Source organism: Falco rusticolus, chromosome Z, assembly GCF_015220075.1.
Source record: "Falco rusticolus isolate bFalRus1 chromosome Z, bFalRus1.pri, whole genome shotgun sequence".
In the NCBI taxonomy this organism is placed as follows: domain Eukaryota; kingdom Metazoa; phylum Chordata; class Aves; order Falconiformes; family Falconidae; genus Falco; species Falco rusticolus.
This window is the reverse complement of record NC_051210.1, coordinates 43,431,321-43,458,516: the sequence shown is the minus strand read 5'-3', so window position 1 is coordinate 43,458,516 and position 27,196 is coordinate 43,431,321. Positions and strand designations below refer to the sequence as shown.

Sequence of the window (27,196 nt, the reverse complement as noted above, 5' to 3'; positions counted from 1 at the left end):
CAAGTGCATGTGGAGACCTCAGGTAGGGTGAGTCACATTTACCCTGTTCCACCTTCAGTGATTCTGCTATTGACTCATGATAAGAAAAACAAGCCCCAATTACCAGAATGAGGCATGTGAAAATAGGCATCTAATGATACAGAAATGTGTCCTACTAATTTTGGATTCAAGGCACATGTATGTATATGAATGATCATTTCAGATGGTCTCATTTTCACTAAAGCTGACTGGTAGCAAGTTAAGAAAATGTTGGTTTAAGATAAAAACAAAAAGCTGAATGGCACATCCAGCACCACCTGTATTCTCTGGCTCACCACATAAAGAGGCAAGTACCTGGGAGTACACCTCAGGGTATTGCAAACAACGTATCCTCCCATCCACTGCATTTCAGTGTACTACAAAAGTCTTGCAGCTAAGACTACATCAGCACCAAAGTGAACAGGAAAATGCCCTTACAATTACTAGAGGTTTCAAAAATGAAGTTTTGAAAATGAACCTAAGTCAAGGAGAGATAAGCCATGTCCCTGCTATAGGCTGCATGTTGTGGTAAGTCTCTTCATCACTACCTGCATGAACAAAGTTGGTGAGTCTCCTGCCATTTTAAAGGCCACATTGTAGAAGTCTGGTTAATGCAGTTGATGAGACTGCAATCCAGCCTGAGCAATGGAAGGGTAAGAAGGGATGCACTGTTTTCTCTGAATTTTGGAGAAAAGGGGAATTTCTAGAGCTGCAAGACTTTGCTTGGAGGCAGTACAGTTTGAGGGTATTACCAGACAAAGACGTAAGGGCAGCTGCTTCACAGACCTTCAGTGAATCAGTACAACTGGGTGAGAAGACTGGCTGAGGCTGTGGCACGGTCGAGTGGGAGCAGAAGAATTTAACGCAAGGCCAGCAGGTGGGTGCCTCCTTGGGGTGGCCTCACAGATGACATGCCCTTCATCAGAAAACCACCCTTTGTGTATGATTTATGTGAGTTAATGGGAAAATTAATTTGATTTAATAATCAGCAACTCCTTTAATCCTTTCTTGAAATAGGTAAGAAGGGATACAGGGAATTGAGGATGCCAGAGAGAAAACAAATGGAGAAGCCAGAGAAGAAATTATTCAGTGGAATTATATGTTTTAGTTATTTTACCAAAACAAACATACAAAACCAAAACATCTTAAAAATACCTTACATTTAATTCTGTATGGGTTAGCTTTGCTTGTTTCTTATAGAAATAGTTTGTGCTGCATTATTATTACTACTAGTTCATTAGTATTATTATTATACTTTTCCAGGAACAGCACATTTATTTTGTCTGACCCAAGGGAAAGTACGCTTAAAGGTAAGCTATTCTGGCAATACTTAGCCCTTTCTGTTATATTCTTCTGCTCTGCTGATATTAACGTAAGTATGTAAGCTGCAAAAGGATTTGAGTAGTATGCAAGTACAGATTTCTTAGCTCACAATAAAGATTTCTACAATTGCAGCTAATCTAGCCCTCAGACCTCAACTTTCATAACAGCAAGTCAGCCCTTATAAGTAGAAAATTTAGAACAAAAAGCTGTCCGTGTGTCCCCCACCCTGTCTCCCTCCTCCCAATTTCTTAGTCCTAATAAAACACAAAAGAGAAATATGTCAACGCCACCCTCCCCCACCTCACATGTCTCATCGTAGACATCATCAAGCTGGTTTTACTTCTTATTTACCTATTTGTCTCCAAATCTCTTGGGACCTCTGCATCATTATCTTCAATGAACACCTTCAGTAAACAGGACATTTAATGTGTATTTGTGTTGTTCTGGCTTGTTGCAGTTGTTTACCTGATTGGATCACATGCTGCTTTGATCATTTAGAAGAGAAAATGTTTTTAAAGCAAAATATACTGGAACACTTTGTGACAGCAAAATAAGAAGAGACACACATTTATTGTATTTGTTTTCTCACCGATGTATCAGTTTTAAAACGTCTTGGTCATTAAAAAATCCTTACACACACACACACCTTCCAGTCATCTTGACTTTGAAGGTTCGAAGTTAATCACTCCCATTGCATAAAGAATTATGTTTTCTCTATGATGGAAAATCTTCTGAGGTTAATTTGAAAGGGCACTTGAGTTAGGGCCTGCCATGGAGCACCTCAAGTTACACCAGACATGATCTTGAACCATTAATCTTTTGCTTTAAACCATTAATGGTTTGCTGCTAGTTTAGGATAAGGCAATTGTATTCCTGATACACACAGCCAAGACTGGGGCTTTTTGCCTTCTTGCCAGTTTTATAACTTGGGACTGATCTGGTTTGAGTGTGAATGCACTGTTAACCATATGTAGTTTGCAATAATCACAGTAACTTGAAAATTCTGCCTTAGTGGTAGAAAGATATAAAGTGATTGTTTTGCACAGAAACCCATGCATACTTTTGGTAAAAAAACAGACTAGGATACTGAAGACTGGTTGTTCTATACCATATAGGGATTTCTTTATGACTCAACATATAGGAATGCAAATTGGATTAGGTAGGACCTATATGGACTGCCCACTGTAAATGGTCTGCCATTCCTCCCTTATTCCAACTATTAGACATAGATATTAGTTAGCTTTTCTCCCATAAAATTCCAATATATTAGTAGCTGATATGATATGCACTTCCAACTTGAGTTTTCTAATGAAAATTACATTGTTTTTATTTTAGAATATTGCCTCACAAGCTGGAAGAAGTGAAGTTTTAGGGTCAAATATTAAAAATCAGAAGTTGAAGAAACACATGAACAATGCACATTCTTTCTCCCATATGCATGTGGGCATATGGCCACCTGATTTGTGCTTACAGCTTCAGTAACACAGAGAGGCAATTTTAATCAGATGTCTATTTTTACATATGTTGACTCAGAGCCCCCACTATGAAATTCTGTTGATTGTACTCTGTGCACGTGGATATACAACTTATATTAATAAAGAATCACTTGAGCTTTCTTTCGGGTTGATTTTTGTAGTGTTTTTTGTGAGCTCCACATCTAAGAGTAGTGAATATGAACAATGTTAACAAATCCAGATGGTAGCTTTTTACACTAATTTTGCCTAGCTAGAAGTAACTGCTCAAGACACAGAGCCAGAGAGTGAATACAAGTGGAATTAGGCCTTCTTTTTGAGGAAGTCTTATAGCATTAATTAATTCTCATCATCCTGCTGTGTGTAGCTAAAGATTTTATTATCCCGATTTTATAGATGGATAAAATTAGTCACATAAAGGTTAAGTGATTTGTGCAAGGTCATGTAGTAACTCTGTAGCAGGGCTGAGAACAGAATTAGAAGTCATAACCTCTGTTACCTTGGGCTAATGATGAGTCCACATGCCACGTATTATCCTTTCATAAATGACACATACTCAGACAAGGGCTGACTATAAATTAAGTATTTAAGAGGTTCTTTATATGTCTCTTCATACTGTATGTATCATAAAGGGGTTCAGGTGCACCTGATGAAACATTGGATTCTGCTCTAGTGTTGAGAATTAGCCTTGCCCTCTTTAAGTCTATACTTTTCAGCTGGTGACCTGCATGCTGGCCAAACTCCATGGCCAAAGTGAACTCTATACCAAATGCTCGGTTCATCCCAGTGCTTGTTGAAAAAGACCATGTACAAGAGCCTAGAGAAGAAAAAAATCCACCAGATTAGAAGAGTGAAAACAATTTCCCTGGAAGCATCTGAAACTAAGTTCTTTATGTCCTTGAGTGACCATGAATGTCCTGTGTGTGCTGAAAAACAGCAACAGTTGCAGGGTTCGCAATGAGAAGTTTTTCCAAATCTCTGAAAGACTGCAAGTAGTTGAGGAAATCTTCTGTTGCTGCAAAACATTATTTCCTGCAGTTGCCAGCACTGCTGGAGCAAACACAACTCTTTGTGGCTGTCTTGCCTATATAATTCAGCAGCATTTGTATAACTTTTGGATACAGGCTACACTTCTTGTTGCTTCTGCTTGTCGTAGAATAAAAAATGGGTCTGTGTTAAATGACATGGCCGTGACTGGGCTTGTGGTTGTGGGGTGGGGTAACCATGACATTCAAGTCATTCATTTATGAAGGAGAGAAATTATGTTTGTCAGGTTCAGATAAAGCTTATTGTTTCAACCTTGAGAGAACAGACAAGATACAGATCCCTAATAACTTGGCAATTTAAAGTAAAACAAAACATGACAGCAGTAAAAACAGAAAGGAAAATTTCCCTACTTTGATTTTATTTAAATTGTATTTAAAATTAATCATATCTAGAACTGGCTGAATTACTAGTTGCAAATAAAGTGCCAGATAGTACCACTGAGTGAGTTATGAGTTAGAAATGTGACACGTTTTTCTAGTTAGCACTCTGGTGGTACCCAAAAAAAGCCATTAAGATAAGAACTGAGTGATAATTTTTCTTTTTTCTTCTGATGAATATTGTACAAGGCACAACGAAAAGACACAAGAGTGACTCCTGCCCAAAAGATCTAACAATGTAAAAGAGTTAGAGAGAAGATAAAAGGGCAAAGTGGTGTCTTATTGTTTCCATTTCCTTCACTTTCAAAAACTTTTATTGTGATTTTTATGACAGCAACAGGGAATGAGGTAAGTTGAAAATGGCTGAATGAGGTGAAGAAATGGCAGAATGTAAGAACAGAAAAAGAAGGAAAGAAGACACCAGGGTGGCAGTGTGGCAGGAAGGCTTAGAGGCAAAGGCAGAATGGGAGAGAAAGGATACAGCTTAGCTCGGCGGGCAGGGAGCCAGCTGGAGCTAGGGAAGTATGGGGGAGTAGATGTGGGGAAGGGGCTTTCCTCTAAAATTTAAAAAGGGCAGGGACTCTGAGGGGGTTTAATCTTCCTTCTGAGCTACTTTGCCCTAGTGACCAACACCAATAAATGTGTAACACCAATGAGCAATCCAGGAGAGAATGGCAGAAGTTGCAGATTAGTTTTGGTGCTGATGTTTTTTTTTCTGCTTGTTACAAACTACTTTGACCCTTCCAGCATATATACCTGCCCCCAAATCGCCTGCTTCTGTTATTTTTAATGATTGCAGAGATACTCTATTGTTGAGGTGATTTTATTTTGTTAAGCGGATTTGGTCAAAAATGGTGGGGGGAGGATGGAGGATGCTGGAGGGAAGGGAGGTATATATTTAATATATTGATGTGAGGCCTGTAAGATCTGAGATAAAGCACTACCATTACCTTCTCATACCTTTGCATTACTAGCCATTACTGAATGACACAGAGCAGAAAGGCTGCTAGAGAAGGCTAATGCCTATACAGCTGGTGTAATGAAGAAATGGGAGGTTTAGGTCCAGGAAACCACAGCTCCAACAGAAGGAGCTGAAAAGATATAGATAAGATTAGTGACATATGTAAAGGCACAGATAATGTGTGACAGAGTCTGCCCAGCTGAATAGGCTGAAGCCAACAGTAATAGGAAGCCCATGTTCTCCCTAATCCTCCCAGATAAGCTGTTCCATCCAGAATTATCAGCCAACAATCTTCAGGGTATCAGGCTGAAAATGAAGTTTCAGACTGCTTTGATACCTCATCCATAAATGAGAAAGTGCCTGAAGGATCTTTATTTATTCTCGCTCCCTCCGAAACACTCTTCAAAAAGTGCCAATATACTAGCAACAGATGCATAAAGCCTTGCTTACTTTGATTGACAGAACATGATATAAAGCAACTCTCACTTGACATTTCAGTTTCATAAGGCTCCAAGAAAGTGTATGTGTGTATGTAACTTTAAAACTTCACAAGGAAAAAAAAAAGGGGATATATGCAAACTTTGAGACAATGTTTCCTGAATAGAGTATAACTCTTCCCTTGTTTCGAGATCTTGTATGACAAGTAATTGCAGTATATTGTTTCAGCCCTGTGTTTACTGAATGTCTGCAATATTTGTACTGTTGGCTTTTGTAGACTTACAAGGTAATTGATATGTATGTCCCCAGGAAAAGTGTTTAATTTGAAGAGAAAAAGTACTTTAGAACCAACTTTCAAAATATGAATAAGCATGAAAAAGAATATGGGTTCATACCTTCTTTCAATTACATTAGAATTATCAAAAAGGTGTAGGAAGAATTCTTGTTGATTTTTGCATTTCTCTTCCTGATTATTTCATGCAGCGATGAAGGGAGAATACTGGCATCCACCTGTAGGGTTCCTGTTTTTCCTGATGTAACTACTTCAGTCTAACTCCGCTGAGGAAGTCAGCTGGGCAATGATTATGAGGAGTATTTGCACTACATCCTCATTAGCTTTTATGCTTTTAATATGGTTTCTTATTCTTACATATTGTTTGCCTTGAGCTTCCAATGACACTGTATTCTGTATATGTGGACACTCAGAACACTGACAATGCTTGGGAATTAAACCCGGAGAGAAAGGAAACTGCTTGAAAGGAACTATAACCCTCAACCCTCTATGATAGCATGCATCTGCTTTTCCTAATGAGGAACACTTTTCGCCTCTGAAGGAAAGGAAAAGAAAAATCTCCATGTGTGATTTCCATTGGGGGAAAGAACAGAACCATGATCAAAGGGAACCGGGCAATTTCTTACTTTTTATTTACAATGGACAACCAAGATAATTAACTAAAATATGACTACTGGAAGAACATTAGAAAAGGGAAATTGTTCCTGAATATTAACATGAAACTTTTCAAAGAGAGACGGAAGAAATGTAGATGAAACATTCCTGCTTTTCTTTCCTCCTGTTCTATTTCCCCTGCAATAAGCTGTAAATTACCTGCCTACAAAGCTGAAAAATTGCTGCTTGCACCTGTTAATCAGATGTCCAAAAAAGCTACTAATTTTAGCAAAGCTACTAATATTTCAGAATACTAGTTATCAGACAAAATAGTAAGTAGTTAGTATTTTGAGAAATGCTTAAGGTTTTCATATTTTGGAAGATTTTTAAGCACTAGCTTTTCCAACGTTACAAGCATTATTTTCTACTTCTTATTCCTGCTGGCTCTTATTTAATGAAACAAAGATAAACTGATTGAAATGTAATGTGCTGTATATACTTACAGGGAAAAAGAGTAAAGCCAAAAGAGTTTTCTTTTTAAAACTAATTGTCAAAATAATTACATTTCCAGAAAGTATATGTGAATTTTGAGAATACTAAGTACATCCCTGATCAGTTCTCCCATGAGTTTTGCATTTTCCATTTTTCTTTGTTCTTTCCACATGACTATAAAGAATTTATGTTTACTGTATCTTTTGGTTAATATATGCTGAAGAATGGTGGCAGGCCATTACCAAACAAGTTACAAAAGTACATACTAAAACCAACATTCCCATCAATTCATGCAGGTACAGGGCTAGCAGGAATCTCCAAAGCAAGGAATCCTGAGGGAAAATATGGGCGTTGGGGTGTGAGGTCAGCTAAAGCAGAGCTGGAAAGTGAAAGAGGGAAAGGTTAAAAGACATGTAGGTTGGGAAATGGATACTTCATCTTCAGATGCAGACATAATGTGCCTTTCTTGTCCTTTCTCCTTTCCTGTCCTTGACTACCGGACCATGCATAACTTTTCTGAATTCTTAAAACTGATAACCTAGAAAAGAGACCTGTGCCCAGCTTTTTATCACACTATCTTACAGAAAAACTGAAATGCAGTTTTGGTCCTTTATTCTTACCTATAAAAGAGTAGGAAAACTTTCCTGTTACTGGACTTATGTGTGCTGAAAAACAGTAAGAAGCAAAATAAATTCATATTTACAGCACTGCAGAACAGCAGCTGGTGAGTAATGTCCTCGTTCATGTTTGGAGTCATGAGACAAAATGAGTCCTCAAATGCAAGTCCCACCAAGGTCAGTGGGGATTGTCCTTACTCAAGCAACACTGGAATTAGATCCTTTCTACATATCTTTAGTCATGTTATAAACCCAATTACTGGATTTGAACAGTGACCTTTTTAATTCACAGGTGGCAGCACTTGTGAGTGGATGAAAGACAAATCTGTAGGCATCACTTAACAGTTTTCCTTGGCTGCAAATGATCCTATGTACGTTGCAGCTACACGTTTGCCTGTGGATATGGAAAAATGCCTTCAAGTACTGTATTTCTTTTTAAGTGAATAGTATTCCTCAGTCATGCTTTAGAATGGGCTTTGGCAGCCTGAGAGCAAAGCTAAGCACAGTTGGAAGATGGACCTTTGGGTAGTGAGTCCCTGCTTTGCCTGTACTTCAATGGGTTCAAGCATGTGAGTGATGACATAACAGAAAATAGAGATTGAGGGGAAAATGTGCTGAAAAGGGTAAGTCCTGTTGACTTTAAACAGCCATATCAGAGATATTATGCTGAGGACAAACAGGGTGTGGAAAGGATTAAGGAAACTATTGGGTTTCACAAAGCCTTAGGGGAAGGCTGTTTCCTTCACCCATGTGAATAGGTTAGGCAACAAGGTGAAAGCTGGTAAACCTCCACTTGTTTGTACTGCCAAAATTTAGTTAATGTAACTGATGTCTCCAGTGCCTTCCATGTAGTGCAAAATACTTACTTTCTGGAAGTGCTGACGTGCTGGCACCACCTGTAATCCTAAGAGAAAAAGAAGGGAAAAGACAAAAACCAAGAAGAGCTCCAGCAAAGAGCTAAAGGGTTAAAATTATTTCAAATGCCACACAAAGTGCTTCCACAGTTTTAAAATGTTAATCAGTTTTGAAAGTGTAAGTCATCCCCTGCTGATAAAGAAAATGAACACAGGAACAGAGGAAAAATTGGAGTTTCTGAATTAAGAATCTGTGTGGCTTTTCATCAACACTTGGTAGGCAATCCAAATACTCAAGCCTGTCATCCAGCAGACTGGTGTACAACTCTGCATTTTATATTATACATGCATTTAGAGCCTACCTGTGTTTTTTTTAGTAGCCATTTTTATTATGCATGTACTCAGGACTACAAAAGAGAACACTGAGAAGTCTTCCTGAAAGTACCTGAATTCACTGATTGCTTTCATTGCCAAATATCATGATTCTAAAGTAGACATTCCCAAGGGAACCATCACCTACTCTATATCCTTTGCTCTGGCTGATTGAACTACAGTGGATAACAGTGAAGGAACGTGGGAGGTTGTCACAGCTCTGTGGGTATTTGCAGAGAGAGCTCCTGCCTCCCCATCCTGCACACAGGTGCTCCATCGCAGAAGGAAGAGGGGGCTCTTTAGGTTGTATGTTCTCTAAATTACACCAGCTTTACCTTGCAACACAAGTGCAAAGAGAGGCCTTGTCACTATTTTGCAAGGGACAGGTTTCATTTGTGGTTTGTTTTGGTTTTTTTTCCAGGCTGACTTTGTCTTGGTATTGTTTGTTCCCAGGGCTTAGTTTGATAAGGTGCAGCATGAAGACTGAGGATGCTTAACGCTGCAAGGACCAAGCTGATGACAAACCCATTCAGGAGGAAAGCCCTCACTGTAAGAAGAGCATGGCATAGTTTTTTTGCATTGATCAGCTATTATAAAAAGGGTGGGGGGAGGGATAAGAATCAGCAAAGACTGAGCATATTTTTCTTCCTTTGGTGCAGTCAAGAAGATGCCTTAAACTCCTTACATAAAGACTAATACACACAAAACAGATTTTTTCTCATTTTAAACTGGCATTTGCCTTCTGCTTGTTTATTTTAAATATGTTGCATTTTATAAATTCAGCACTTGTAAGCTCAGAGCAGGATGCTTCTCATGGCCCTAAGCAAACATCTCTGATTTTAACATCTTATTATGCATGGATGAAAAGCTAAGCTAATAACTAATTTTCACCCTCACAACACAGGCATCTATGACAAGATTAAAAGCGATTGTCTTTAAGGAATGTTTACTAACATTAGCCCAAAGTGGACAAACGGGCAAGTGAGGAAGCAAAGTATGATCCTGCATTAGAACGAGGCAATTTTGGCAGTGCACATAAGAAAACACATAACATTCAAAAAAGGGAAACCACAGGCAGAGAATGCATCATATTAATGCCACATAAGATCCACTGAGGAAAATACTATGAAGGAAATGCCTAAATGATTGAAAAACAAGTATTTAGCTTCATGCTCCCTGTGAATATTGAACAATCTTTCTTTACCTTTTATGCCCAAACTGGATGTATTTTGCATCACCAGAGTATATGTGAGAGTATATGTGACAAATGTATAGCAAAGAATCTTCATCCAGGAACACATTAACATGAGGTCAGATACAACATGCAATACATACATTGTTGTAATGCAACAATGCAACTACCACTTTTCACCTTGATATACATAACCCTTTAAGGAGCTATCCATAGAAACTGAAATGCTGCAGGAAATGGTATAGCTGGTGATGCAGTTTCTTTGTCCAATTGGGTGCACTGCCCTTTAGTTAAGAGAAAACATGTATGCATTTGTGGTCAGTAAAATAGTGACTAAAATACAGTACTTTCCAAGGAGATGTTTGTGAACATCAGTGTCACGGCTAAATTGCAACTGGGTATTGGCTAAAGTGCAACTTGGGAGGTCTACCCAGACTTGTGGTATGCCTGATGATGCTCTCTGCTTCCTTTTCTCTCCTGGATGGCCATGTAATGCAGCTCTGTGTGGCCTAATCATTATCATATTTTGTCTTGTGCTATATGTGGCTGTATTTCAGTGGAGAAATTATAGATTTAAAATATCCCTCCATGTTTTTCCTGGTTTGGTTTTGTTTTGTTTTGTTTTCTCGAGGTGCTGTGCACCTTTAAAACCACACTGTGATAATGGGGCTATAAAAATTCAACTTTCTCTTACTTACTATCATTACTGGCAACATGAACAAGCTGTTTATGTAGCAAGGAAGGCTGCAAATTCTGAATAAGAGAAAGATACTAAGAAATTCCCCTGATAATCAGTGATGACTGCAGCTAAGATTTAACTGTAAAGTTGTCACACAAATTGATATGGGCATTACCAGCCACCATGTGAGTTGTGATGCATCTCTTAGTGGCAGAATAGATAACAAGATCAATTACTCACTTCAACTGAAAAGATGGGAGTGGCCTAGCAAAAAAAAAAATTTGAAAGACAGGGGATATCACATGACCAGTGCTGAGTCCACACTGTAGTACAAGATGTGACTGCAATTTGGGTCAACAAGGTTAAGCTGGATTTAAATTAACTCTGATCTCAATGGCAGTGTAGCTGCAGCAATGTGATTTTCAACTGGTTAAAGGCATGAACTGGATTAGTTTGCTCATGGTTTGCAGCATGAGCTGAACTCCAGAGAGGTACTGCAATACTATTTGTTCCCCAAGCAAGTTTATTCAAAGCAGAACCGTGCATTTCTGAAAATCCTGCTGTCACACCTGGAGTGTGACATTTTTTGCCTCTGTTTAAATGGTACAAACCATCTGGAAAACTAATCTAGCTGGCTTGCTGAGGATTCCCCGTTTGTTAAAGTATCTTTCCAGAGCATGGCCTATTATACCTGACCTGCAGTTATGAATGATCCCACAGTCTCAGGTAGTCAGAAATGATGGAAGAGTTTTAGATGTCTCCAGTTTATGCCAAACCCAATATGGCTCCTGCCAGTGCAAATGTAGATTCAAGCCACATCTTTCCCACCTTTCCTTGCAGTTGCGGCAGACAAAGGGCTTATCCAGCAGTTGTAGAGCTGAAGGTTAACTTGGAGAAGTCTCTTCTTAAACCTGGATTTAAAACTAAAAGAAAAATATTATATAGATAGAATGTTGCAGCTGAGAACAGAAATCTGAAAATCTAGGAAGAGCTAAGACTTGACAGCAACCTTAAATGTACCCTTTTTCCTTTGTTTATTTTTCCTATTACTGAAGGAAGAATCATTTCTCAGGGAACAAAATACACTTATTTATAACACAGTATGTAATCAGTTCAATCTATCCCCTACCCATAGCAACAACAAAACTTCTACTCAGAACACTGAAAAGGAATACATTAAAAACATGACATGAGCCCTTCAGAGGTTTTCAATTATTAGTTTTCTTGCATTGCACAAAGGTACAAGCTGTCACTGTATAGTGGCTTTTTAAAATGCAGACTATGAAATAGATGTGTTTCCTCCACATACAGCCTTCAAGAACAAGCATTACGAAATTTAAACTCTCCCTCTTTTTAATCTCCTTGCTTCTTTAATAACTCCTGAATACTACTTAACCCAACAATCAGAAAAAAAATTAGTTTGCACAGATGGAAAATATAACAATGAAAGGCAGCAGAGTCCACAGGACAGGATATGGATCTTTGGCATGCTCCATTTCTTTTCTAGGCTATGCCATTAGCTCCCCATGTTGCCACAAGCAGGTCATTCCATTTGGCTACTGCTGGTTCCCTGCTAGGCAAATAGCAACAACACCACTCGTCCATGTTTTAAGATCTTTTGAGGAAATAAACTTAGATTTACTTGTTAAAAACTTAGACTGATTCCAAAATTCAAGACTGAAATCTGTAAGAGTGCTTCTATGGAATATAATTCATAATAATAAATATTACTGCTAATAAGAATTTAAATGCAGATAATTATGTACAATTTATTTAGATCAACACTTCTGCTCAAGTGTATAAAAGACTAATACTAGATAAGTTTGTTTAAAGTTAACAGTAAAGCCAAATTAACATCATCTAAACTTGCTTCTCTTGTTAAAAGCTACATGTGTTTGAGATTCTGCTGGTGTGGTGATGGATTCTAAAAAGTGCCTGTTAGTATGGCATGTTTGTGGTTTTCACCCTGCACTTTACTATTTGTTAAGCTCTTTGGACTAGGGAGAACAATATAGAAGTGAAAAAACCTATAGCCTTTCAAAGAGTCGCAGATCAGACTACCATCACACAGAGTTTGGAGATTCCTACTATGTCTTTCAACTTGCATGGGCAAAGATGTGCTTAACCACAGTGACTGTTAACAGTCTACTTCTTCTCACTTCCATAGGAATTAGTACCTCCAGCATCAAAGCGTGAACCATCCCAGCTTATCATATGGTGTTTATCACGTAAAGTTTTCTAAAGATTGCACAGAAAGGAATAACACTGTGTCTGAATTATCTTGTACTTTTGTAGTCAGCCATTCCTAGGAATATGGTATAGGATATACACCTTGTTTAAAACTCATACGTTGTAGTTTATAAATGTTGGTTTGTAATTAGTACTTTCTGCAATTAATCCAGCAAGCAGGTCAGTGTCAAAGAAGTTCTTTAAAAAATCGTGTGACAACAGTAGGCTACTTAAAAGAATTAGTTCTTTCCAAAGCTGTCATAACTGCAAATAGCACAAATCTGAACAGTGCAATATATTTTGTAAAATATTAGTAAATGTGCTTCACAAAAAATCAGTAGAAATTGGTGTAAAAACAGAAGTACTATGCTGATATGCTTTCAGCCATATGTTATGTTGTTTTATTTTTCAGCACATGTCATCAACAGTTTTCTTTTGATATGATCAAAGAACCATACACACTCACTCAAATAAGGTATAAAGAAATCTGTGCTTCTATTTTTCTTTAGTTTTCAGTCCTTCATTTTTGTCTGTTCTTTAAACAAGAAAACTCGAGTGTTCTTATGGCTAAGATGTGTATCAATTAAAACTGAACTATTTACTACAGGAAAGCTAAAAACTTCATGACCTTTCAGATATGCATATCAGTGGTAGGAACCTGATTGCACTCCAGGGAGATACTCTCAGCTATCACAGAAACATTCAGAATTAGCGGTCTAGTGATTAGTGGAGAAAAATACATATATACATAACTGGATTAAATGGAAGCAACTAATTTTGGCTAGTGAACTGAGCCTGTAATGTAATTCCCGTACAGATTCTGGGTTTTCATTAGTGGCTAGAGGTACACATTATTATATAGACTTGTGCTTTTCTACTTCAGGGCTGGGCTACAAAACAGTGCATCAAAATGAAGGAACTTTCATTTTTTAATGGACTTACAGTAAATGATGCAACATCTCCTAGTGTCCACAAATGCCAAAAGTAGAGTTTGATGTAATAACCATACAGCCCCAAGACATATTGTACCAACTTTCTCCTGACCCCATCAAATCTCCTAGGATATTTTGTACTAAGATGGAAAACTTTTTAGGGATGCTTGCTGGTGATGATATTCATTATAGTGCGTTTGCACTGGAACATGTCTACCTTCTGCTCAGAGAGAAGAAACAGTTTCATAGAGACATATATCTTCCATATGTTGCAAGCTGAGCACCGAAAAATCATGACTTGGGCCCAAAAAGTTATCTACTTGCATAAAATATAATGAGGATTTTTTTGGCCTTTGTTTAAATGCACAAGAGGTTGTGTGCAAACTTCTTCTCTGCAACTAGAGAATCAAAGGTTAATCCATAAAAAAAATGCAGACACCTTAGTAGATGCACAGCTCTGGATCTGTTTAATAGTCTCTAGCACATGAAGAGGGTTAGAGGAAGGGAGCATGAGTCTGAGATGCTGAGTTCACACCAATCCCTAACTGTAACAGTACTCGACTCATCTGAAGCACTACCAGAGCTGAATTTGTACTGTGTTCCCTTATATTTCTAGTTCTGGCTTGGTAAGGTGGCTGTTTCTGTGCCTACAAGTAGAGATGTGTTTTGGCCATGACAATGTTCACAATAGCCAGTATGAAAAAGCTGTCTAAAAAAAAATCTAGTGGGAAATGCCCAAAATATCCTAAATATTGCTTCTCTTGGTAATTTACAGGTCCAGTTACTTTAGAAACTTCCAGGTTTAGGTGGAGAATGAATGTCATCTCGTCTAGATCTGCCATTACAGAGGTATGGCTTGGTGCATCTAGGGCAAAACTACAAGCAGACAGAGAGTGTATACAATGACCAGAACAACACGCGGACCTGAAGCACCTCCTGCTTTAGGTGTGCAAGTGCTCAGCTAATTGCAAGCATGGACTTAGAGACTAATGGGGAAGCAAGGTGCAAGGTGTGGTTATCTAAAATCAAAATCCACAAACACATCTTCACAGGGCACCAAACCATTTAGTTGACTCTGGGGCCAACACTATTTTGTAGATTTGGCCCTAGCACAGACCTTTTAAAAATGAAGTTGAGAGTTTCGTGACAACCAAGACTCAGAGCTAAGTATATAATAAAAATACCAAGTACTACAAGATTGGTGATAAAATGGAAAGCACTGACGGAGTCATGCTAAAACCTTCCCTTCACCAAGGTCAGTGAGAGTTTTACCAAAGACCTGACTGGCTGAGGACTTCATGCTATGTTTTTACAGGCAACATAAAACTATGTAAGTCCTGACCATATCTACTCCTTTCAGCCTCTCTACCAGAGCCCTGGAAACTTCTCAGTGATACCATTTCTAAACCGGCACCACTGTTTAAATACATTTTACTTAACTGCTGAAGACCAAGCATACCCACAAGTTCTGAAACACTTCTGTCCAGCCACTAAAACTGGAATTCACTTTAATGGGGCAAAAAAAAAATTAATTAAAAAAAATCAGATTTTTCTAGGAAAAAACATCAAATGTACAGCAAAGATAGACAAGAAATAGGATCTAATATGTAGCTTCTAATAAGAACAGGGAAGTTAACCCAAGGATCTTGGCTATGTTCCAGTTCTAATAATTGCATTTTAGCTCTCTAAATTCCCTCTGTAATTTCATACAGGTAGAGAATTCTTCAGTTCCTGTTCTAAGCTGTTGTGTAGGTTTGCTATTCATTAATGAACAATGCCATTTTCCAGTCAGCCAAAGCTTAAGTCATACATAAATTACCTGGATTTTATCAAATTAACTATTAAGAAAACACCCTAACTCCAATTTAGTCACAAGTAGTTTCACTGGTGAAAAGAATTATGGTCTTTCAGAGTTGTAATTCCTCTCTTTAGTTGAAATATCTAAGATTTTAATATTACAATACACAGCAGCAGTATTTTTGAATGCTATACTTTGAATAAAAGAAAGTACACTGTTCAGATGACCATAAAAGGAAATGTGTAACATGCATAAAATGCATATCACTAATGTTCAATAACCTGCATATCTACCAAAGCAAAACCAGAACAGTTTCTCCTGAATTTTACTCCGTTATTTGAATACATTTTTTCTGATGCTCAGTCTTTACTGAGTGAATTATGAACTTCTCTGGGGAGCAGAAATGTGTTTTTTAAGTAAACATTAAATGCTTTGATAAATCAAAACATTCAAATGAGATTACTATTGGAAAAAATCTAGTATGTTTTTAACTGACATTCTATTGTTTAGGATAATAATAAAACTCTTTATCCCAAAAGACTGAAACAGATTTTTATTCATTGTTGCCATACTGCACATTTCTTAAAAACTAAATTGTCATGTCAAATGTAAATAATGTATTCCCATAAGCTAATCAGAAAGAAGTAGAAAATGCCTACAGCGTACTGAGTGTTCAATATTTTAATGTGGTAATTAAAAAAGCAGCACTTTTCCAGTACAGATATTTCTGTATCACAGGTGTTCAGTGTTCTACACCTTTACCTATTCAATAGGAAACAAAGCAACCCATAGTGCAAATGAATCACTCATCTTTTGAATATTGACCTGACAGTAAATTTCAGACCACTGCTTGGAATGGTGCTGGGTAAAACACCAGAGGATTGTTTTTACCTAAAAAAACCACTTTTTGCTACTTATTACCTTATGTTGGTTTAAATTGCACCTTGGAATCTTACAGCTATGCAGAGATTTGTTTTTATGGAGATAAGCCCCAAAATACCTACTTTAAAGTAAAAGCCTTATTTTTCAGCTTTAAAATACAGATTACAAGCCTGATACTGCAAGACAATGTGCACTGTTCAGTAGTGCCTATTACCTGCAATAGGCTCCTTTCAATTAATTGAGACTGCTCTATAAGTGGAAGATGCAGTGTATATTTCTACATGCATTACTTACATGTTGTACTACAAATGGTAACACTGACATCAAAAAGTAGTATCGAGCAGGAGCCATATCTTCAAATATGTAAACTGCAGTAGTCTTATTGCAGTTGCCTGAGGCATTATGGTTTATAGCACTATAGGTTTTAGCCTTCTGTTGAGAGAAATAAAATGACTAAATATGAGCTACAAGACTATGAGTCATACACAGTAGCATTTGGAAAATTTAGATAACTAAACAGAAATTAGTCAATGTTTAGACAACATAAAGTACCTGTGAATACTGAGAGATCTCCTGCCCCAAACTGTCATAGAAACCTAAGCCCAACACCACTTTCAGCTGGACCACAAATTCTTAAATCAGGAGATCTGATCTCAGCAAGTTTTAAAGATACCTAAATCATAAACCTACCAATCTGGTATCAATCGATCCAGCAAGACATTTAGGCATGAGATTCATTTTAATCTGGAGATTAGCTCTACTGAATTAATTGCACAACTCATGGGCTTGAAGTTAAGCAAATGCTTAAAGCATTTTATTGTTTCTGTTACAACTATTAGATCAGAGCTTCTTGGGGCTGCTTCTCAGACACTGTCAGATTTGTTGTTAGGGTGAGACTAGAAAAAGTACTGACGTCAAGGAAACCCCTGCAATTTTGTAAAAGTCAAGGGGCACATGAATTGCTTAATTTTGCAGGGGTTCCTGGATTTACATGTACTAACCTGGGAATCTCTGCTTGAAATACAATAAATAGTTTACAGATTCCCTGTACGAATAGCAATTACAGCAAGACTTATCATATTTCCTTGCAAAACTGAAAATTGTCAAAAGCCAGGCAGTGAGTGGTGGAGCTGGTAACAGGCTTCTAATATCCATTTGTTTGCTCCCTACTTTGCTTTGGTATCTGATTCAAAGATCTAGACACCCTGTTTGACAAATCGGATTTTGGGCAGGGGTAATTGCATTTAAGCTAATCAGTCCTAGATGGAGGAGCTGTGAAATTCTTTTTTATTCTCTTCAGGCCTTTATTTGCCAGGGAGGTGCATGCACTTCTTTTTCATTTAGAAACATAGTATGAATTTATAGCTAAGGAGTTCCCTAATGTGAAAGGATGGGTTAGAGACAGTGTGTGAGTACAAACTCCTCCCTTCTGGTGCCAGCGACCATGCACATTTCATTTGAGGGGGCTGGGAGGTCTCTCTTTGTTAAGTATGCGCCTAGTTCTTCTCCATTATCAGAAATGCACGTACATCCTCATCTCTGCCTGCTCAAGATGCTGTTACTCCTGCATTGTCACAAGTACCTACATTCTTCTCAGTGCACAACTTGTGAACTCTAACACTGCAATATGAAAAAGCAGCCTAAACATTAGAATCCAAAGCACATCTTTATGAATTAATTAGCACCACAGTACTTGACCTCTTAACTGGATTTAGTCTGTAATTTGAGGGTTATCATTAGCAGCCCCTATAAAACTCGTATAATAGATGTGAACACTGCCCTCTAATTCAGAGTAATAGTCTTCCCACAACTGTGTTCACTGTTGTTCTTTAACTATGGGGAAGAAGAAATTTATCAATTCAATTGAATGAATCTAGTATTTATCTCTCCTTTGCTATATTGTATTAAGAAATTACAGAGCATTATTCATAATATCTGTTTGGTAAATATAATAGTAAAAGTTTGGTGTAGAAAATAGGTACAGTACATTTTAACAAAGATGTCTATGAAATTTGGTAGGTATAAAGCTTTTATAAAGTCTGGTGTCTGCTAGGTTACTGTATTAGAAGCCTCAAAGCTTCCTCCAGTTAAGGTTAATTTATTGTTTGTATTAGCGCATATGCCTTAACAATGTAAAGAGCATTTCCCACAGATCAGTTAATAAGATGCAGCACAGAGAAAGGGCCAATGAATCTGTTTGTTACAGTCTACTTAGTGAGGCTATGACTACAATGCTCCAGCGCTGAAGTCAGTGAAAAGACACCAGCACAACACAAACCAAGGAAAATGCAAGCTGATACAGCACAAAAGATTCTTTGTTTAAAAGCGGCAGAAATTTCCAGAAACTATCTGTACAAAAATGCATGATAGAAGAGAATGTAATTAAATAACAAAACAAACCCAAACTAAAGGAGAATCATTATAAACCAGGACAAGGACACTTTGTTTTTAAGTGCACACAATGAATTTTAAAGATCTTTCTTCAGAAGGGGCAATAAAGTATTATGGAGGAGTGACACATTTGATGGATAGGTGGGTTCTGAAAAAACACATTATCAATTACTTTTTCATGTTTGGCTCTGGTCCAGTAATTTTTATTTGAACAGGCCACATGCTGGCATGGTTTTGATTGCAGGAAGCGACTGACTGTTGTTAGAGAGTACTATTCATTTACTATCTTCAGCTTCTATCCCTCCTTTTTCTGATAGGGACTCTGTTATGGTAGGCACCATTACAATACTTAAGAGAAGAAAAAAGAAAAAGGAAAAAGAAAAAAATTTGTTTAGAAAACTACTCCGTTTTATTTTCAGTCACCTCACACCGAGTTCAACCCAATCTGTCTTACAGGTTGTTCATAAAACAAGTGATTTGATTGCCCCTCAAGTTTATTTCCCAATCAGCTTGACCCTGTGGGTTGTGTACCCCTTCTCTCTTTTACACCAGTGTTCATCTAAAGCACTAAAGCAGTGTCATTAAAACCGATGGAGTCACGTGAGCTACAAGCAATTAGGGAGTAAATCCTCATTCAATGTTTCCATAAGCAAACTTTACAGAAGTTCATGAGATTGCCTCATCAAAAGATTTACTTATCAGGAACAAAACGTCACCATTTACCTTTGAGGCCACCGTGGGATAAAGGACAGGCTGATACCTGGAGTGAGGCTTACTCCATGTATACCCAGTTACACAGATAGAAAAAGTCCTTCAAATAACAGCCATTTCCTCTCCTTTCTTTACCTGTGGACTGTGAAGGTCCATTTGCCATCACCCAGTGAAGAGAACTGCACTGTTTGCATTCAGCTTTCATGGAGACTAGACTGTGACCCCTACTATAAACAATACTTAGAACACAGGACAGAGTCTTGCCACTTCCAGAATCCATTTTCCTCTACTCCAGGAGACTGATGGCAGCTCTCCACCTCATAGAAGATACTCTGGACTCCCCATTGGGCTCCTCCCTGGTATTGGGGACAGGAAAGAAAAATGCGTCAAGGACAAGAAAGGCAAGGCTGCAACATGATGATGTGACTCACGCTAGGAGACCATGCATTGTCAGCTCTACAGACCCATGTGAACAGGGATAACAGAGAGGTAACCTCACATGGTGTTTTGACATAATATGATGACTTGGCAGTATATCTCACATCGCCTCAAAATATGCATATAATCCACAAAAGCCTATTGTTGACCATTTTCTGAAGAAAGGGTTGCTGATGCCACGGTTATGTCCGTGTCCATTTCCATACATAGGGTCACTGTACGTTAATCCATTAAACACAGAGATAGAAGCAGAATGCATTCAGTAGTTCTTAAAAACCATTTACTGTTTAAAAGTTCCAATGCTGAAATACACTAAAAGTTCAAAACTGCCTGGACTCCTGGAAGACAGCAGAAAGTTTACATTTCAACTAATAAATTTACTTCTAACACATAATTTAGACTACTTCCAACCTGAATAATAACCAGAGAGGACTTATTCTTCCCATTTCTTAGGAAGGCAACATGTATTTAGAGAACAACATTGGTTGTTCATCAGATGAAAACACAGTGCCATCAAATTAAGTTTTCCATTGTTTTAGAAGAATATATGTGTATAGAAGCTATTTGTTAAAATCAGTTTCCACTGAACACATTAATCTTTTTATATAGTTCTACAGCTACTTAAAGAGGTGTGTACATCTTACTCATGAATAGTGCTCCTAAGGAAGGTGTAAAGAAAATAAAACTGTTTCACAATACGCAGCATCTAAACTCCCAGTTCCTTGTGCTGGCTGAGTCTGCAGTACAATGACAGCATGCAAGTCAACCTCAACATATAATTGAAGATCAAAAAATAAATGGTGTGTTTACCCTTTCAGAACAAACAGGAAATTTGCAATACATGATATGGAAAAGAGAAGTTCAAAATCTTACTAACACTCTGAAAATAAGATTAAAATATTCTTTGAGTTATCGCCCTAGAAAATGTTTTTGTGATGCTCAGCTTACAGACATGCTAACGAGTACAGAAATGTTAATAGGGTCAATATAAAGAACATTCAACTAAAGATACATATTTATTTTTTATTAATTTACATTAATTTTAATTTTTTTTTGTTGTTCTCTTACCCTTCATTACAGCTTTCCTCAACCCACTTCATGCACCTTGAACTTGTAAAATTAAATTTTTTGGTTTTCTTGCATGACAAAATAAAAATAATTTGACGTTAATTTTCAAAGAGTGATTCTTCCTCTTTTATCAAAATTATGTACAAAAATCCACTTTTCAAATTAATACTTACTTTTGAAAAGCTGAAGTTTTAAAAGATGTGGCATAGTATTTATTGCACCTAAGAAATCTTCAGTCAAAAACTTAACTTAAAGAACTGGATTTATTCAGTAATTAATACATGCTAGAGGCTAAATAGTGACTTTAATTAATGGTGTTGCAAGGGCTGGGAGAACTTTCTTTACCTTCAGGGGAAGGGACTGCATCTTGGGTAGCAAGTAGGCATGCTAAATCCATTCTCCTTATCTTCTAATATTGCTAGCAGACTCCTAACATTGCAGTAAGCACTGAAACCTGGTTAGAGAAGTTGAAAGGCAGGGTAAAATGGTAGGCTGTGTGTTTTCATACAGTCATGACTCCTGAAAGGAAAATCCTTGTTTTTCTTATACTGGGGGTGAACACAAAGGAGGCTGTGTCATGTGAGTGTGTGACTTCTTCCTTGTTACAACTCTGGCTTTCAGCACTTACACCAGCGCCCATATATCTTCTTGTGAAATCATTCGATTAATTTTTTGGAAGCTAAGAAAGTTTTGGATCCAATGCTGCAAACAAACTGGTGGACTTTAAATTACTGAGATTAAAAGTGCACTGAGAAATACTGTATTCTTGCCAGGGGTACAACTTGTTATCTAGCTACAATGTGACTATAAGGTATAATTGTGTGAAAACACTTTGTTCAGGTCCAGCTTTGTCAATTCAAGCTGTATTGCACTCATTCCGGGTTTATTGCAAGTTAGAAGAATATTGACACAAAATGTGGGATAAACAGACTCATAGCTACATCCATTCAGCAAATGTTGCAGGTGAGCCTCAAGACTAGAGTCACTCCCTCACAGCAGTTGAGGGGTGACTATGCAGCACTCACATCCCAAACATGATAAAAAGGCATAAAGTCAACTTCATGACAGCGTAGAAGTTTACAAGACTTCTCTGAGGGAGTTATGTTTTCTTCTAAAGAATTTGCCATGGGGAAAAAAAAAAAAAAAAAAAAAAAAGATACTCCTTACTGCTAGTACTGCTAGTTCATGGATTTTAATAAGAAAGGGAGCATTGCCTAGGAAAAATGACTTTAATTTCAAATATCTGCCTAATTTCAAATATCTGCCTAAGCCATTATGCTCTGCTTAGTAAGTTTGCAAATCTAGTTTCCAGCATATGACAGGCCTTAAATGGTTATTCTTGCTTCCGAAACAAAACCCTTCTCAGACTTTACCAGAGGTTTCCTGCCATATCCCAAGTGAGTTTCTTATAAGTGGAGTTGTGTCATTGTAAGAACTTTGCAAGTAAAGAATCAGGCAGGAACAAACAAAGACCATGAAGCCAAAACACCACCAGCTATAAAAGAACTAAATTTGGCAATGTTAAAGAAGAATGTAAAGACTTCATTGAAAAATAGTTTGGAATATGCAAAACTCTTCCTTTGACACATAAATCACTGTATTATACATAGTATCATAAATTCTCTTAATGTGCTTACTAGTTACAACATATCCCTAAGATCACTAATGACTAATTTAAAATGTTGTAGGTAGGGAGTGTTTTTAAGATGTACTGAGACAGGGTCACTTGATAGCACTTGTAAAACACAAGAACATAAACTGTGTGTCATGCTGTTACACTCTTCTACCAGTAAAACCTGGCTGAACACTATAACTAAAAGTTTCAACCAGAGAGAACTTGATGCCTATTCAACTGAAAACATCAGTAAGTTTATTTTTTTAAAGAACCGTACTTGTTACAAACTTAAATATGTGTACTGATGTAAGATTTACTGTAAGGCATTTTTGAACTGATTGATTTTTCAGTTTATCACTTTCTTTTTTTGAAAGTGTATATATGTCTGTGAGTATACAGCTGACAAAGTATGGTGACCTAGTAACTTGGTCCCAAAATAAACCATAATAAGTTGCAGTGCTAGACACAACTCTGGTAGTCTTCAACTACAGTCATCCCAGACATGAAATCTGTGGGATTACAAAAAAATGGCCTCAGGATTGGACCCTTTATTAAAGGTCCACTGGAACTGATAAATCTTCTGTGTTAAGGTTACCACTCAACTATTAAAATAAAATAAAATAAAATAAAATAAAAATCACCAGAGTCTGAAAGTGGGTTAGAAAAATCTTAGCTGGAAAATAGTTTCTTTTTCACAAATCCTGTAAAATCTATATATGTATAAGCACACATTGTTCTGTCCATTTCAGACCTTAGATTTGGAATGTAAACAAAAGCAGACTAGTTTTGAATTAATAGAACTGAAATAACCAGTTGCTTTTCTTGATAACAGCAGAAAAACAATGGATACCATGTTTTGCATCCTCTGGCTCTTCTGTGATATTTCATAAGGGTTTTTCTACACCAGTCAAAACTCAGCACACTTACTGTGCATATAAAACTGCCTAAATATTTCATGCAGTCGATTCACTTATGAGAAATCTTTAGCAAGATGTGTAAAACATTTAAAAGCTACCTCCTCCACTTGCTAGATAATAGTACATGTTATATAACCTACCATAAAAGATTTTTCATAAAAGGAGGAAAAAACAAGGAACTTTAAATACAAAACAGCCTATATTTAAATCACGGCTGTGTCAGAAGTGACAAAAGATAGGAAAATAGAGTGACATTGACATTCTGATCACAATTCACATCATTTAAAAGTGGAAAGTTATAGCTCACTTTCTCTTAAAACTTCTCTGTTTTTTCTGGATCTTGCCAGAATGCTGCAAAGCTGTGCAAAAATACACAGTGATGTTACATAAAGAGTTAAATATACAGATAGATACATACCTCGCTAAAGCTTAGCAAACAAAACTCCACCCTACTTCTAGCCACACAAATTCACTGAAGACTAATGATCAAGCAAGAGTAAACTGTGATGAAGCTTTGATGAACATTGCTGGTAAATTGCCCTCCAAAAGAAGAGGGACTACTTTGATGAAAAAGCTATACACCTTTGCCTTCTAAGGTGTTGAACACCTTTCTGTTTGGAGCTCTGTACCTCATGGCAAAGCGATGCAGGGCAACAACGAACAACGAATCCTGCTGTTATTTTCAGAATTCAATTTCTTCAGATATAGTTTTTATTTTATAACTGGACTCGTGCTCTTCCAGGTTGTGGATTTGATGGTAAAATATGCTGAGCTCACCCATCATGTTTCTGGGGATGCTTGTGGCTCTGCAGAGTTGTTCTGTTCTTGACAGCTTTCAAGTACTTGGGTGACAGGCATTTAAGCATTTGCAGATTTGGCAGCCATACTTCTGAATATCAAGACTTTATCCTAGCACATGGTGAACATCCTCAATTTCAGATGAATTGGATGTGCTCCGCTGCCTAGTGAAGGCTGCTCATGACCAATCTTTTAGAAGCATTTTTGGTGCTGGAATATTTAGACACATGAGAAGCAAGGTTTTTGTAATTAGGCAGGTGTTTTATCTCTAAATCTTCAAACAATATTTAGAAGTCTAAATCCCACTGGAACACTGATTATGAACTTGGTAAAGATGAAAATTTCAGTAGAAACGAAGTATGCAAGTAGGCTGAAGGCTGACTATTGCAATACCTAACCCACAGACATTTTCTGTGGTATAAAACCAGGTGATAAAGACATGTTTTGGTCCATTTCCCACTTGCCATTTTAGGCAAAAAAATGCTTCAAAAGTATTGAGAATCATTCCCACAGACTGCTCCAGATACTACCAGTTATAGCACTCAACATGCAGGAAGCAGATTTTGTTTACAGAAATCTGTAATTTTTTACTTCAGAAAGATGGATTTCCATCCCGCACCTCCGAGCCCTAGGCAGCGGAGGAAGATGGATGCCGTTACCACCCACACCAGCACTACCGCTACTCTGCTTCAAAGTCCTGAGCTCCTGACTGCTGGACCAGTCCTTGGAGGTCACCTAAACAAGGCAAAGCATTGGTGGCAAAAACCTGGGTGACATATCCCATCAAGGCCTCGAGGCACTCAGCAGGCCTTAGCCAGAGAGAGATCTGTGGCCTGTAAAGAGAATCTGTGACCAAAAAATCAAAGTATGTGTAATTTAGCTGCCATTGTTAGGGCATTAATTGCTGAGTGCAAGTTTGGAGACTACAGATCTGGAATACAAGCATCAAAAATGACGGTACTAAATTGCATCTATTTTACATGCAGGTTTAAACTGCAGCTCATCAGGAATACAAACTGCTTGAAGGCAAATCTAAGCATGACAGGCGGAGAGAGGACAAAAACCCCAGTCGGAGCCTATCCCTCACGTGTGCGTCACTGCGTGGCACTGTCTGCAGTGGGGCTCGGCAGAAAAACTGTTCCGGGGTCTTTTAGGACACAGCACCACTAGGTGCAAGATTGTTTTGGGGTTTGTTTTGGTGGAAATCAGGCGTTCATGTTACGGCTTGCCAGTGGCAGCAGTGCAGGAGGCATGGGACCCGCTAGCCTGCGTGGACGCTGTGCAGTCTGCAGGCCACCGAAGCCACGGCGGCCGCAGCAGCCGAGCTGCTTGTGAGAGGGAGCTGTGTTACCTTCCATTCCACGGGTAGTTTCCAGGCGTGTTTATGGCACCTTCAGACACCGGGTCCCTGCAGCCCTGCCGCCCTCCTCCCGCCTGCCGCCGGCAGGAAGCTCCCCGTCCAACGTCAACGTACCTTCACCGTGTATCCCCACTTGAAGGTCAAGGCTTCAAGCCTTACTCCAGCCAGCACCCTCCCGCTGCGACCCCTTCCCACAGAAAAGATCGAGGCCCTCAACCAAAGCCAGTGTGTGTGGGGAAGCCTTAAATCACGTCGCGCTCAGCCGCCGTCAGGCGGTACCGCTCCGCCTGCCCCGGCCGCGCCGCGGGGCACACGCTCCGGGCGCGGGAGACACCAAACCGCGGGGGCTGCCCCGCCGGCACCCGCCCCCGCTCCACCGCCGCGGCGCCCTGCGGGTGTACGCGCTCTGCACCGGGCAGCTGCGAGAGGAGGGCGGCCTGCGCGGCCCCGCGCTGCCCGGGAAGGCGAGGCGAGGCGAGGACGGGAGGGCGCCCGCCCGGCCCGCCGGTCTCTCTCCGGGACGCCACGGCAGGCAACGCGGGGAACGCTCGCCCGCCTGCCGCCGCCAGCGGCGCCGCTTCTGCCGACCGGCCCCGCGGCGGGCCGGGGGCCGCGGTCCCGGAGGCGGCGGCCCGCGGGGATGTCGGCACGCCGCGCCTGTCTCTTTAAGGCGACGTTGCCCCCTAGTTAGCGCGCGTCCCTGGCGGCGCGGGCGGCCGGTGGTGGCCGCGGGCGGGGCGCGAGGCGGGGGCGGGCGCCCCCCACCGCCCCCCGCTCCCCCCGCGCCACCGCCCCGCGCGGAGGAGGCGGCGGGAGCAGCGGCGGCGGCAGCGACAGCCGACACCGTCCCACGTTACTTTGATTGACGGCTGAACAAATGTTTCCCCTGTTCGAACGCCGGCGCCGCGGAACGCCAGCGATCTCGAGGCTCCACCTCGGGCGGCGGGCAAACGGGAGCGGAGAGGCAGGCAGGAGCCGCCTGATTGGCTGCGGGCCCGCGTGGCGTCAGGCTCCCACGTGGGGGCCGAGCCCGGGCCCATCCCCCCGCCCGTCCTCCCCGAACCCGTCTGCCCATTTGTCAGCGGCGAAATGATGGGCATTAATACAGAACGGCGATTAATGTGCGGCCGCCGCCGATTGGTCGCCGGCGACGCCCTTCATGGGCGGAGCGGCGGAGGGGCGCGCGGGAGGGGGCGGTGCCGCGGCGCCCGACGGGAGGAGAAGTCCCGGGCGCGGCGGTGTGCGGGCAGGGCGGGGAGCGGGGGCGCCGGCAGGACTGCGGCTCCCAGGGTGCCCCGCGGGCGGCGGCCTTCCGGCTGCCGTGAATAT

At 39.6% G+C, this 27,196-nt stretch overlaps 1 long non-coding RNA gene across 5 annotated transcripts; it reads right to left on the bottom strand.

The window, feature by feature from the left end:
- Window positions 1-3,173: 3,173 nt before the first annotated feature.
- LOC119141594 lies at window positions 3,174-26,528 on the bottom strand. 5 transcript variants are annotated; one of them, XR_005101984.1, is made up of 4 exons: window positions 21,523-26,528; window positions 21,178-21,245; window positions 19,807-20,447; window positions 3,174-19,308 (listed from the first exon to the last, which is right to left on the bottom strand). It is a non-coding gene; the product is annotated as an uncharacterized LOC119141594 (long non-coding RNA). The 5 variants fall into 5 exon arrangements; XR_005101985.1 differs by having other exon boundaries at window positions 19,807-20,027; window positions 21,523-26,519; XR_005101982.1 differs by having other exon boundaries at window positions 21,178-26,526.
- Between the last annotated feature and the right edge of the window lie 668 nt (window positions 26,529-27,196).